Below are 13,156 nucleotides of genomic sequence, written 5' to 3' on the forward strand. Positions count from 1 at the left end.
TGTGACTATTTATATATGCCATAGAATTTATAGTTATAGAAAAACTGATATAATGAACTTTTTGTGAAGGCCTTTTCCTTCCAGTATAGGGGGTGGGAAATTAGTGACCAAATCTCCAGTCCTAGGCCTTGGCTACACTGGCGCTTTACAGCGCTGCAACTTTCTTGCTCAGAGGTGTGAAAAAACACACCCCTGAGCGCAAGTTACAGCGCTGTAAAGCGCCAGTGTAAACACTGCCCCACGGGGAGGTGGAGTACCTGCAGCGCTGGGAGAGCTCTCTCCCAGCGCTGGCGCGGCGACTACACTCGCACTTCAAAGCGCTGCCGTGAGAGCGCTCCCGGGGCAGCGCTGTTCGGCTGCAAGTGTAGCCATACCCCTAGTGAACAGCCATTTGGCAGCATAGCTGACCTATATAGACTCATTTAAAAAAAAAAAAGAACATTTTCCATCTGTTCTGAGCTTTAAGTGAAAATACATATCAAAACACAATTCACAATTACAGCATGAAAGTAGTAACAAATTTATCAATGTGTCTTTTGATGTCCACGGCAGAACATCACTTAATTTTACGCATTAAATTTCAGGCCTAAATGAAAGGAAAAAACTCTTCCCACCTTTTCACTCCACCAGTCGAGAGACCTCCCTGAATGAATTTTAATGACATAAAGGAATTCCTTTTAACAGCGTTTCACTGCAGATGAGTTAGTGGTCTAGTCACAGGTGCCCTCACAACAATAGTTCATGGCTAGGCTCAGCCCAATTCCTAGAGTTCTAAACTAAAGAGAAGAGAAGGAGGATTGTCTAGCGGTCGGGGTGCCAGTCTGGGACTCGGGGAAGTCCAGATTTAATTCCCTGCTCTAGCACAGGTTTCCTGTGTGACCTTGGGTATATCACTTAGGCACCTAAATCCCAATTTTAGGCACGGCTGCAATCCACAAAACTCCTGCATGGCTGCCACATAACCCTGTGGGTACCTAAACTCACCCAGCACCTCAGTTTTCAGGGTAAAAGTTCCCTAGGCACTTAAGTTTCTGCCTCTGGGCATGTGCTTTGCTGCCCTTCTTTAGGCATCCTGATGTCTCTCTCCTACCTAAGCCCCACGGTGATCTGCAAACTGGGGGAAGATAAGCAGAAGAGTGCCTATCTCCCTGGCAGGGCCCAATCAAGTAGCGATGCTCAGAGGCTGCCTACAGATCCGGTTCCATTCAAAATCTGACCGGGGGGGTTGGGGTTGGAGCACTCACCTAGGATGTGGGAGTCATGGGTTCATTTCTCCCCTCTACCAGGAGTAGAGAAAGGATTTGAACAGGGGTCTCTCACCTCTCAGGACAGGGCTCTAACCACTGAGCTATAGGATATTCTAACATGAGGCTCCCTCAGTCTCTCCTGTTGAAGCTGTTCCACTGCGGGTAAATACGCAGAGACATTGGAGCAGACACAAAGAATGACTCTATTGCCTGGCGGGTAGGGCACTCACCCATGAGGGAGGAGAGCCAGAGTCCAGTCCCCTTGCTCCAATTAGTCTTTAATTATTTATCTAAATTGGACATGCTTTAAAAAGAGAGACCGAGGGAGCCCCACCTCATTTGTTAGAGCACTCTTCACAGAGCTGGGAGATCCCAGTTCAAATCCTCTCTCTCCCTCAGGCAAAGAGATGAGAATTGTACGCAGGTCTCTCACATCACAGGTGAGTTCTCTAACCACTGGGCTAATCATCATCAGCGCAGTAAGCAGCACCACTTCCTGCTGCCACAGTTTTGTGTGGACTGAGAGGCAGGTGCCTAACTCATTCTCACAAGAAATCCAGGAGAGGGGTTCCTGGTTGTGGATCCCGGCAGCCCAACTTAGATGCCTACCTCCTTGAGAAGGGTGGGGCTTAGCATTCCCTATTTCCTCAGCATCCGCCATTGGCTGGCTTAGGCAGTTCCCCATCTGGCATGACGGCTTTTGTGGATCACATTCTTAGGCACCTATTTCTCCTCATTCATTGTATAGGGAGCCTATAGGCACATAACTCAGGATTTGCGGATCTCAGTGTAGTTCCAGTGATTTTCATAGCACCTGACTTTTAGACACTGCTATGCTCAGCACTGCAACACCTAAGTCCCTTTGTGGATCCAGACCGTAGCCTCTTTGTGCCTCAGATCTCCATTTGTAAAATGGGCATTATGGCACTTCCCTACCTCACAGGGGTGTTGGATACATACACTAAAGATGGCAAGGCACTCAGATACTATGTTAACAGAGGTTACATACATACCTTAGATAGATAGGCGATATACAGCTCCTAGTACTTATACATTATATCTTGAAGGAGAGATTGCTCCTTCCCAAATATACAAAAGCAGTAGTTTTGGGGAAAAAATAGTTTACTTTGAAGTTCACAAACAAAACAAAATTCTGCCAAAAATTATATTTAAGAAAATCGCTGCTTTAAACCCATCCCAGATATAATAGCAGCACTGTTCTCACTGCTATATAGCTATGGCTGTGCCAGAATTTCCAGTATAGCCACTTTTTAAAAAAGGTAAAACCTGGTAATTAAATAAAAGAAAACCATTTCAAGACGAAACTGGATATTCCAGGTTCTTAGCCTACAAGCAAAACTGGTCACTGCTGACCTCTGAAGCATTTGAACTGTGCGAACATTATTTTGTGCTACAAACACTATTGGGAAAGCACTTACAGTACAACAATGTACTAGTATAGTAGATTTTAAAGTATTTTAGGTCATGTCTCTGTGTGTTGTATTAAAGACAATTTGATGGTTCATGCTGTACAGGTTTGTAACAAGGAATTGAGAACACGATTATAACTGTGGTACACATATCTTGACTAAACTGAACAGACACTGGCTTTAAAAGAGGCTCAGGGAAAATTTTTAACAATACTTTTTATTTCCAATTAAATACGGGAATGTTCTGTAATGACACATCCCTAGAAAGTATTTACTGAAAAGATTTTCCTCCCACTTATCCATAAACCACCCACTCACCCACCCCACAAAATTGATGGAACTGTACATGTCAGCCTAAGCTGTTTAATTCAAGTTATAAATAGTTATCCAATGACTGAAGGATTTATATCCATAGAACACTTTATACACATTTTTTCATTTACCTTTTGTTTTTTAAATGCATCTGATTCTCATTTACACCACTTTACATAGCTCTGGCAATGTAAAAGGGGCCTTTAATGTAAACAGGAACCAGGTAATTTACATCCACTTCAAGGCCTCTTTACACTGCCAAAACAGTGTAAAATCACCTTGTGTATATGAGAATCAAGTCCTGGAAGTTTAACATTGCATGATGATCGGTATCAATGTGTGAGACATGGGAAGAGGCCTGTGGTGACACTTTGGTAAAATTCGCAATCCCTAACTTCAGTTGAAGCTTTCCCTGTGTAAATACTGTAGAGTCAGGACCTAAAGGAATAAAAAACATCAAAAGGTAACCTTAAATGCACTCACCACATTTACTCATTTAAATGGCTGGGTGAGGTCATTAAACAGAAATGAGATTTCAGCTCCTAGTGGCCTGATTCTCTGTGCCTGTACCTTGTTCAGTCATTTAGGGTACGTCTACACTACGGGATTATTCCGAATTTACATAAACCGGTTTAGCAAAACAGATTGTATAAAATCAAGTGTGCGCGGCCACACTAAACACATTAAATCGGTGGTGTGCATCCACGGTCTGAGGCTAGCACCGATTTCTGGAGCATTGCACTGTGGGTAGCTATTCCGTAGCTATCCCATAGTTCCCGCAGCCTCCCCCGCCCCTTGGAATTTCCGGGTTGAGATCCCACTGCCTGATGGGGCAAAAATCATTGTCGCGGGTGGTTCTGGGTAAATGTCGTCAGTCACTCCTTCCGCTGGGAAAGCAACGGCAGACAAGCATTTCGTGCCTTTTTTCCCTGGATTGCCCTGGCAGATGCCATAGCATGGCAATCATGGAGCCTGTTTTGCCTTTTGTGACTGTCACCGTATGTGTACTAGATGCCGCTCACAGAGGCGATTCAGCAGCGCTACACAGCAGCATGCTTTTGCTTTTGCATGATAGCAGAGATGGTTACCAGCCATATTGCACCATCTACCATACCATAAATTGGTAATAAGATGATCGTGGCTACCAGTCCTTTTGCACTGCACCATTTGCTGCTGTCATAAGTGCCCCTGGCTGAGATCAGCCAGGGGCGCAAAAGCCAAAATTGGGAATGACTCCCTGAGTCAATCCCTCCTTTTTGGTATCTAGAAATAGAATCAGTCCTGCCTAGAATATGGGCAAGTGTACTAGAGAACCACTGTATCATAGAACCAGAGAGCACAGCTGCTCTGTGTCAGATCCTGCAGAAATTATGAGCTGTATGCTATTCACAGGGGGTGCTCCTGCAACAACCCCACCTGTTCATTCTGTTCTTCCCCCAGCTTTCCTGGGCTATCATAGCATTGTCCCACAACTTGTGTGATGACACAGTGACTTGTTAGTGAGAAATGAGTGGAAGGCAGCCTCCAGCTGCTATGATAGTCCAGACAGGACATTAAGCAGTGTGTAGGAGAGGAGCCCAGCATCCCACTGCTAGTCCAGGGGCAACTGAATCTTTTCTTTACACATGAAGGGTGGGGGCTGATGGAGCTCAGCCCCCTGTTGCTATGATGAAGACAGTTACCAGCCATATTGCACCATCTACCAGGAAAAATTAGGGCCAGGCGCCCTTGATCGACCTGACGGATGCTAGTCAGCATGGTTACCAGCCCTTTTGCACTGCCCCATGTGCCAATAGGCTGATGATGAGGACGGGTACCAGTCGTTTTGCACCATCAGCCACCCATGGCGGGGGGGGGAGCAAGGATGTTGGTGTTGAGTGCTGCAGCATCGCGTCTATCTGCAGCATTCAGTAAAGATAGGGTGACATGTAAAAGAGTCAAGAGAGGATTGTTTTCCCTTTCACTTCTGGGGGTGGGTGGGGGGGTGCGTAAATTGCCGAGCTATGCCCTGACCCACCGCGGACACTGTGTTTGACTCTAGAAGCATTTGGAGATCAGCCAAGAATGCAAATGCTTTTCAGAGAGACTGCAGGAACTGTGGGATAGCTTGAGTCCTCCAGTCCATGAGCGTCCATTTGATTCCTTGGCTTTCCGTTACGCTTGTCACGCAGCAGTGCGCTGTCCCTGCTATGGCGTCTGTCTGGAGATTTTTTAAAAATGTTTTTTAATTCGTCTTCTGTAACGGAGCGCTGATAGAACAGATTTGCCTGCCCTTACAGCAATCACGTCCGCATGGTCCATGCAGGAGCTCTTTCTTTATTTTGATTTTTAACTGCATCGCCACACGTGCTGATCGGAGCTCCACGCTGGGCAAACAGGAAATATTCAAAAGTTCGCGGGGCTTTTCCTGTCTACCTGGCCACTGCATCCGAGTTCAGATTTCTGTCCAGAGCGGTCAGTGGTACACTGTGGGATACCGCCCGGAGGCCAATACCGTCGATCTGCGGCCACACTAACCCTAATCCGATATGGTAATTCCAATACTAGCGCTACTCCTCTCGTTAGGGAGGAGTACAGAAACCGGTTTAAAGAGCCCTTTATACCGATATAAAGGGCCTCTTCATGTGGACGGGTGTGGCGTTAAATCGGTTTAATGCTCCTAAAACCGGTTTAAACGCGTAGTGTAGACCAGGCCTTACATTAGAGAAGGAAATGTATTTACATCATTACAAATTGGATGGGAAATGCAACCAAATCAGAACAACAGTGTTTTATAGTCACTCTGAGCTAGTGTAAATTACTGCACAAGGGGGAGACCAGTGGAAAACCAGGGCTACTAAAGTTTATTTTGTCAACACAATCCAGGAAAATTCAGTTTGTGCCAGGGTTGATGGCTTGACATGGACAATTACTGTAGCTTCACCATGTGCAGCACCACATACTATGTATGCCCATATTAAGGCAACTTTTTGCATTATCGTTGCCATTTTAACATTACAGCAGATGAACATTCTCACGAGCGGATAATGATATACTCTGTCAATACTTTGATACTATAATTTTTACACAGTAAAATACAATACATTTGTGTTTGCCAAAGGGGAATAGTAAGAGTCTGGGTTTTGTGTCTATGAAACAAATTATTTGAGTCATTAAAAATGTATAAAAGTAGAAGCAAAGACCATGAACAAGTCCAACAGGCTCCAATTATCTACTAAAATTGCATCTGCATTTCAACAGGGACTTTGGCTTCAGAGTCTGACATTCTTCTTACATACACAGAACAATCACATAGAAAGAAACGTGAGAGTATGTCTTCATTACCAACATTAAAGCGCTGCCATGGCATGCTTTAACGTGGCTATGTAGTCGTGGCACCAGCGCTGGGAGAGAGTGCTGTAAAAAACCCACCCCCATGAGGGGAGTAGCTTCCAGCACTGGGAGCACACTGTCTACACTGCCACTTTACAGTGCTGAAACCTGCATCGCTGGGGGGGGGGGTCACACCCCTGAGCGAGAAAGTTTCAGCGCTGTAAAGTGGCAGTGTAGACAAGGTCTTAGAATCAGATCCTTAACCTTTAATAACCAGAGTAACCGCAACTACCATTTGCAGGTGTGGCAGGGGCGGCTCCCGCAGGCGTGCCGCCAAATCCGCGGGACCGGGGACCTCCCGCAGGCAAGCCACCGAAGGCAGCCTGGCTGCAGTGCTTGGGGCGGCAAAATACTAGAGCCGCCCCTGACCATTTGAGTCACAAAGCATGGTCTCCAGAGGCACTCGGCACTTCATAAGATGGTGCCATTAACATAATAATTATACAGAGAAACACATGACAACCTCGGCTGACTTCAAACGTGGGTTTTTATTGTTTTTCTTTACAAGTCATGCATTTTTGTTCAATTCACTGTCTGGTGTTTCACAGCAAATAAATTTCCACAACCATTAAACTTGCTGAAAATTAACAGCAAGTAAAATTCCAGCCAGAAATTAATTGGTTAAACACTCAATGGATATTTACCTACCAAAATGAAATTACCAATAGATGCAGAATTAAAGGTTTTCAAAGAATAATCCTGTAATAAATCCATGCAAGTAACAGTCAACAGTGCAACCTGTATGTAAGGATGAACTCTTCTTTTTAACGGAACAGTTCTTCCAATATATGAGCCACAAACTGGCTTTATTTCTGGCATCAGATATGCTGTATGTTCTGTGTAACTAACTGCATATTTAGTCACTTACCTACCTACAAGTAAACCTTGAAATACAAATAAACAGTTATCCAAAATAAACAGACGTGCTCACCTTCTTGCACCTCAACTGTTTCTTAATTAAATTGTAGAAATGTAAATGCCATGCCAAGCACAGGGGAAAACCAGGAAACCTCACTGCTCATGTATGTGCACATTTCCATATGGCCTGTTTTACACCATCCAAGGTACCGGTTGTGTTTTGCACTAATACTTTTACTTTGTTTAATTAAATATGTCCCCTCTCCACATCCATGCCCTACAGAAAACGGATGCCTTCACCACCAGCCGTTCCATGCTTTGAATATCTCAGATTGATCTTCCTCAACTTGGCAAATAAATACCCAGAAAAACAGAGTAACCTCCCAAGGGAAGGGGCAGACCTGCTATCACTGGAGGTATTCAATAGACTTAAAGCAACTGATTGTGATTCTGTAGAATTTTATGCATAAAAACTGCTGTGATGCAAAGGGAATGGACCTGGTGACCCAAGACCTTTTTCCTGATTCCAGTATCTATGAAGTTTTCATCAGTCAAGCCAAGTGCTGTGGCACCAGCAGTAAACACTGTGGAGGCAAAAGCTTTTAAGACATCAGAGTGACAGCATCAGGATCAGTAGCACAAGCAGGCTATGCTCAGCCACTTCTAATATCCATTGTGCTACTGCAGCACTACTTGCTGACAGAAGATAAAGTACCTCTGTTATTGAAGACATACATAGTGTTCAGTGTACTGAGGCTCAGGGTGAGTCTACATGACGGTGCTACATCGGCACAGCTGCGCCACTGTAGCGCGTCTGGTGAAGGCGCTCTATGCCAATGGGAGAGTGTTCTCCCCTCAACATAATGACTCCACCTCCGCGAGAAGCAGAAGCTATGTCAGCGGGAGAGCATCTCCACCTGACATAGCGTCTATGTGGATAGCGCTTAAGTCGAAATAACTTGCGTCACTCGGGGGAGGGATGGGTGTGACTTTATCACAGCCCTGAAGGATGTAAGTTACATGGACTTACGCAGTAGTGTAGATCAGCTTTCAGGCTCTCTCTTCCAGAAGAAGAGCAATCTCTTAAGCAGTTGCTCAGACTGCCAATGCAGGTGGATATTTTAATTTCTAAACATGTTTTAAAGTGATCTGGAACGAGTGAAAGGCGATGAACTGAAAGCCCTAACTAACAGTCCTCTCTCCAGATCGGAGGCATGACAGGAGCAACTGCAATGCAAGCTTTTCCATAATACCCAGCAATACTGCCACCACTCAACAGGCATTGAGAGAATTAAGCCTTGGCCTCTTTGCTAACAAGAATCTTCAGTTACTGTAAACTGTAAATCTGGAGCAATTCAGAGGATTTCAGTGGGCTTGTTATGGATTTACACCAGTGTAACAGAGAGCAGAATCTGGCTCTTGGTTAGTATCAACCTAGGCCAAATCTGAAAGGCCCTGAATTTTGTGGAGCAGATATGCTGTAAACTAGCATAGATACAATCACTTGATTAGAGCTATACTGACTCACGCAGGCTACAGATCTGCACCTCCCCCCTCGTTTTTTGGGTTTTTTAAAATAAAGGATGCAAAATCTGTGCGTGTGCGTGTTCGCAAGAGAGAAACACACGCACACACACACACAGCTGTATAAAAGTTTCACAGAAAATCCTCCACCAACACCACACACATAAACCCTAGATACCTGCACATAAGACAGTTCTTCGAGAACAGAGCCTTTTGGTTTGGATTCATTAATGCAACCCAATAGACTGCCAATGGATATGTATGTAGGTTGACACAGCTGAATGCCCATATATTTCAGAAGAAAAGTTGGACGTACATAAAAATGTATTTCACAAATCATTAATCCAGTGGAACCCATTCATTGCTTGTGATCCTCAGAATACATATAGAGAAGGATTTGAGAAATACTATCAGTCAGACTATACCTACTCACTACTTGACGACCTATTCATTTTTAACGTGCTGTTCCTACTACAATTTACAGACAAAATTGTCCTTCCCTACTGGAATAGATCTGTCCCCAAAATATCCTAGGTAATAACACAAAGTACTTGGAGCCGTTTTTCTGCCACAAATTCCATTCTACAGCATTAGGTTTTTTTCCCAAGGCATTTTGAGCTCCAAACAAACAGAAACAAATCTGAAGCACATTATGCTGAGCAGCGCACAACAGACAGGTTGCACTCCCAGACTTTTATTGACATTCAAACCTGTAATGTTTAACTCCCACTATTGTTCTAAATGATGAATAGGCAACCTCCTCTACATACACAAACGCACACATTTGGTATTACATCACATACTTTATTTCTAATAGTAAACCTTGCAGAAAGGAATTTTATTTTTACACTTTCTCACCACCCACTCCTAATTAATGTCAATCAGTGTCTTCCACATAGTACATACTGCAAGTATGTGGCCATATCTACACTGCGGATTTTGGCAAAAATTTCCCACTGTTGCTGAAAACTGATGCAGCTCCATGTATTGTGATAGAGATTCAACTAGGAACCGCATGGAGATTGAAAACTCATTTCATCTAGGCCACTGAACAGTAACAAAAAGGTTATAACTTTTGGGTCCAGAATGTAATCTTATATATACTGGTATAAACCTCAAGAAACTCCATGGACTTTAATAGATTTGCTGCAGAAATACAAAGGTGTAAGAGAGAGCTGGATCTGTCCCTAGGTTTCTATGCCCTGATAGCTAATGACTAATAGTAGCAAAAATAAAAGTACTAGTGATGGTCCTGCAGCCCCTGCCATTTTTAAATACGATGGTTGAAATACAAGCTTTGTTAAAGTCAATGGAGCGAGGATTTCACCCCATGTTGTTTAGACCTGCTCTGAGCAGAGTTAGACAACACAGCATTAAAATCACTAGCAACCATTGGAGGCTGGTCAACACTAGCACTCCCACTGTTTACCATCACCAGAGGAGTTGCCACGGTGGTAACAACATTGGGAAATTTCCCCCCCCCCCATTCCCCTCAAAAAACCCCTTGTAGACATAGCTTATATCTACAGTACACACAAACACAATCATTAACTTCCTCTAATACTATTTTTCCTTTCTCATTTAAAAGTTAATCTAGCTCCAATCATTTCCCTTCCTTAACTTTTGCACAAGGGGAAGACAGAAAGCTAAAAAAAGAAAATTAGACACTTCATAAGTCTGTGATTAAGGCAAAGAAACTAGCAAGACAGATGGGCTGATGCGTTAAGGGAGCTCCAGTTCACCATCCCGTATTTTCCAAAGCCCAACGGTACACCATTGTCTTCCCTTTTTAGATTTTTTAGATTCTATTTTGTAGTCCAACAATTTTAACACCATTACCCAACTTACAGTAGTCCTCCTGACTCTTAAATTAATATATATATATATCACTCAGACAAGACACAGTCATAACATCTATCTATTTTCCTCCCCACTCCCCACATACTGTTGTCTTTTATCAAGTCTGTGTACAGATTTGTTGGAACAAGGTCCTTAGCTCAGATCTGGCTAAGTACGTACATTCTACAACAGTTTCCCACTAGAGTGGACACGAAACCACAACCGTACAGCTACACAAGTTCTCCCAACTCCCACAATGCCATGCTTCACATTTCACAGTGAGTGTTTCCTATCAGGTTCCCCCAGCTTTCTATTCCTCCTTGCTACAGACATTCCACTGAGTAACAGGAAATCCTTTACTAGTATATAATGTACAATACTTGCTGTAGGTAACTATAGCACTTGTTAACACCAGCAGTCACTGCCCACTCCAGGGAAAGCATTCAGTCAAGCTATGAGCTGGCCAAAGGCCAACATGAGGGTCTTACTTGGGATTTGGAGTAATGAGACTGTTAGGGCACACCTGGCCTCTAAGGCCCACAACCAATAGGCCTATATAAGGTGTCAGGATGTTGAGCACAGTGCAAAGCAGTGGTAGCACAACATTCTTACCTCCTTTGTAAACTGCTTTGAGATCTACTGATGAAAAGCACCAGAGAAGAGCTAGGTATTATTTATTATTATTGTTAAGGTGCTGGGACAATAACCCGACCTCCCAGGCTGCCCGTCCATGAAGAGCTAGATTCTGTCCTGACAAACAAGCCATCCGGTTAGCTGGTGCAGCTTGCCAGGACCTTGGTGAAGATGAGCACACAAAAGACCAGATGGAGAAGGAGCACCAGACAGAGGAGGCTAATGGGAAAGGCACCAAGGAGATAAAGAGCCTTCCTCACAAAGTATTAAAGTATACTGCATTTTACTGTGATGCACTCTGTTTCATTGTGTGTGGTTGGAGGAGCTCAAAGTCTGGGAACCAACACTGCTGGCATTGTCACTGCTTTTATTGTAAGGGCAGAAATCTTAGATTAGATAGCTAAATCCTTGATATATACACCTTCCTAAAAAATGTTAATCTCTATGGGGAAGGAAGAACCCGTAGGTATTTATCTGTATCTCTGAGAAAAAGGGGGAAATGTCTTCAATAGCAGGGGAAATCTGGTGCCCCAACCATCATGCAATCTGCTTGCTCAGAACAATTACTAATGGCCGGTCCTCCCCGTGGCTTCCCCCGTTACATCTGGAATTAAGCTCTCCTTTCTGCAGGGTTCACAAAGCAACCCTCACCTAGAAAATAAAGTGACTCTGCACTTAGCAGTAGTTCACTATTGGTAACAAATGCTGACTTGGCTCTCTAATCTGCCTAACATGCACTTTTAAAAAAAAAATCTCAAAAGGTCTTATTCTAATGGGGCTGCTTATAGTTATAATGTAATGGTGGTGAAAGTACTGCAACATGATTTCCCCATCATAGTAAAATCTGTAGTGTAGAATACAATTTCACTCTACTTGTAATAAAACCCCATGGAAATGCATTAATTCAGGACTTAATTCCTTTTCACAATTAGGTGAAGTTGAGTAGACTCACTATTAGATTAAGTTACATTATATCAGAGAGTTCACCATAAAAGAGAATTTCTTTCCCTCCACCCCACTCCAGTTCCAAATCAGGCAGGCGGCATCTGCCAGGGATGAAGAATTTTCCTACCATTCAGTCACTGCCTCCCTTCCTCCCTTTCTTTTCTTCACAGCTCCAGTTGAGATCTTCCAAAAATGTAACCTGAAAGTACAAGGACATACAAAATGAATCAAACTAAACTTTTGAATAATTTAAAATTTAAACAATAAACTAATCAAAAATAGAAATTGAATGGCCAGTATCTGCATCAATGGCATTAGCACCAAACTTCCTGTCCCTGTACCAGAAAATGAACACTGTCCAGATTCTGTAGTAGATAGCTGAGGTGTCCTCCTTTCCAAAGATCAGGAGTGAAATCCTGGCCCCATTGAAGTCAATAGGAGTTTTGCCATTCATTTCAGTGGGGTCTGGATTTCTCTCTAGAAAAATAGCCAGAACTCTGTGTATTGACCTAGATTTGTCCGAGGAGCTGTTCACAAGCCAGGCTGATACCAATGCTAGGTTGTGATAATGACATGGTGTTGCCTTGTGACAATATGGCTTGTTGCAGAGACAGATCAACTGGAGGACTACTATCAGCTGACATGCATGCGAACCACAACTGCTTGGCCACTGCGTTACGCTCAAGACGATTTGGCACTATCCTTTGCGACTTTCTTTATAACCCTCCAAATCAGAGGTACGAAGAATTGTGTAGGTTGGCCAAAAGAGCCACTTCATCATGAAGGCAGCTTGGGCCTCTTCCTCCATGCCCCTGTATCTGTTGCAGAGGCCTTTAACATTTTGGTTTTCTGTTGCACGGAACAGGTGTATGTGCAGATTTCTTAGGCCTCGTCTACACTGGGGGGGAGGAGGGGAAAATCAATCTAAGTTACACAACTTCAGCTACGTGAATAACGTAGCTGAAGTCGATGTACTTAGATCGACTTACCGTGGTG

General features: G+C 43.7%; 1 protein-coding gene across 8 annotated transcripts in view; it reads right to left on the reverse strand.

The window, feature by feature from the left end:
* ATXN1 (ataxin 1) overlaps nucleotides 1-13,156 on the reverse strand; it is a 291,406-nt gene that overhangs the window by 161,592 nt on the left and 116,658 nt on the right. For all 8 annotated transcript variants that reach the window (XM_045008279.1, XM_045008280.1, XM_045008285.1 and 5 more), the window contains one exon: nucleotides 12,288-12,359. The gene's annotated coding sequence lies outside the window, so the exon portion shown is untranslated. The remainder of the gene's footprint in view (nucleotides 1-12,287; nucleotides 12,360-13,156) is intronic.

The sequence above is a fragment of the Mauremys mutica genome, chromosome 2 (genome assembly GCF_020497125.1).
Source record: "Mauremys mutica isolate MM-2020 ecotype Southern chromosome 2, ASM2049712v1, whole genome shotgun sequence".
NCBI lineage: Eukaryota > Metazoa > Chordata > Testudines > Geoemydidae > Mauremys > Mauremys mutica.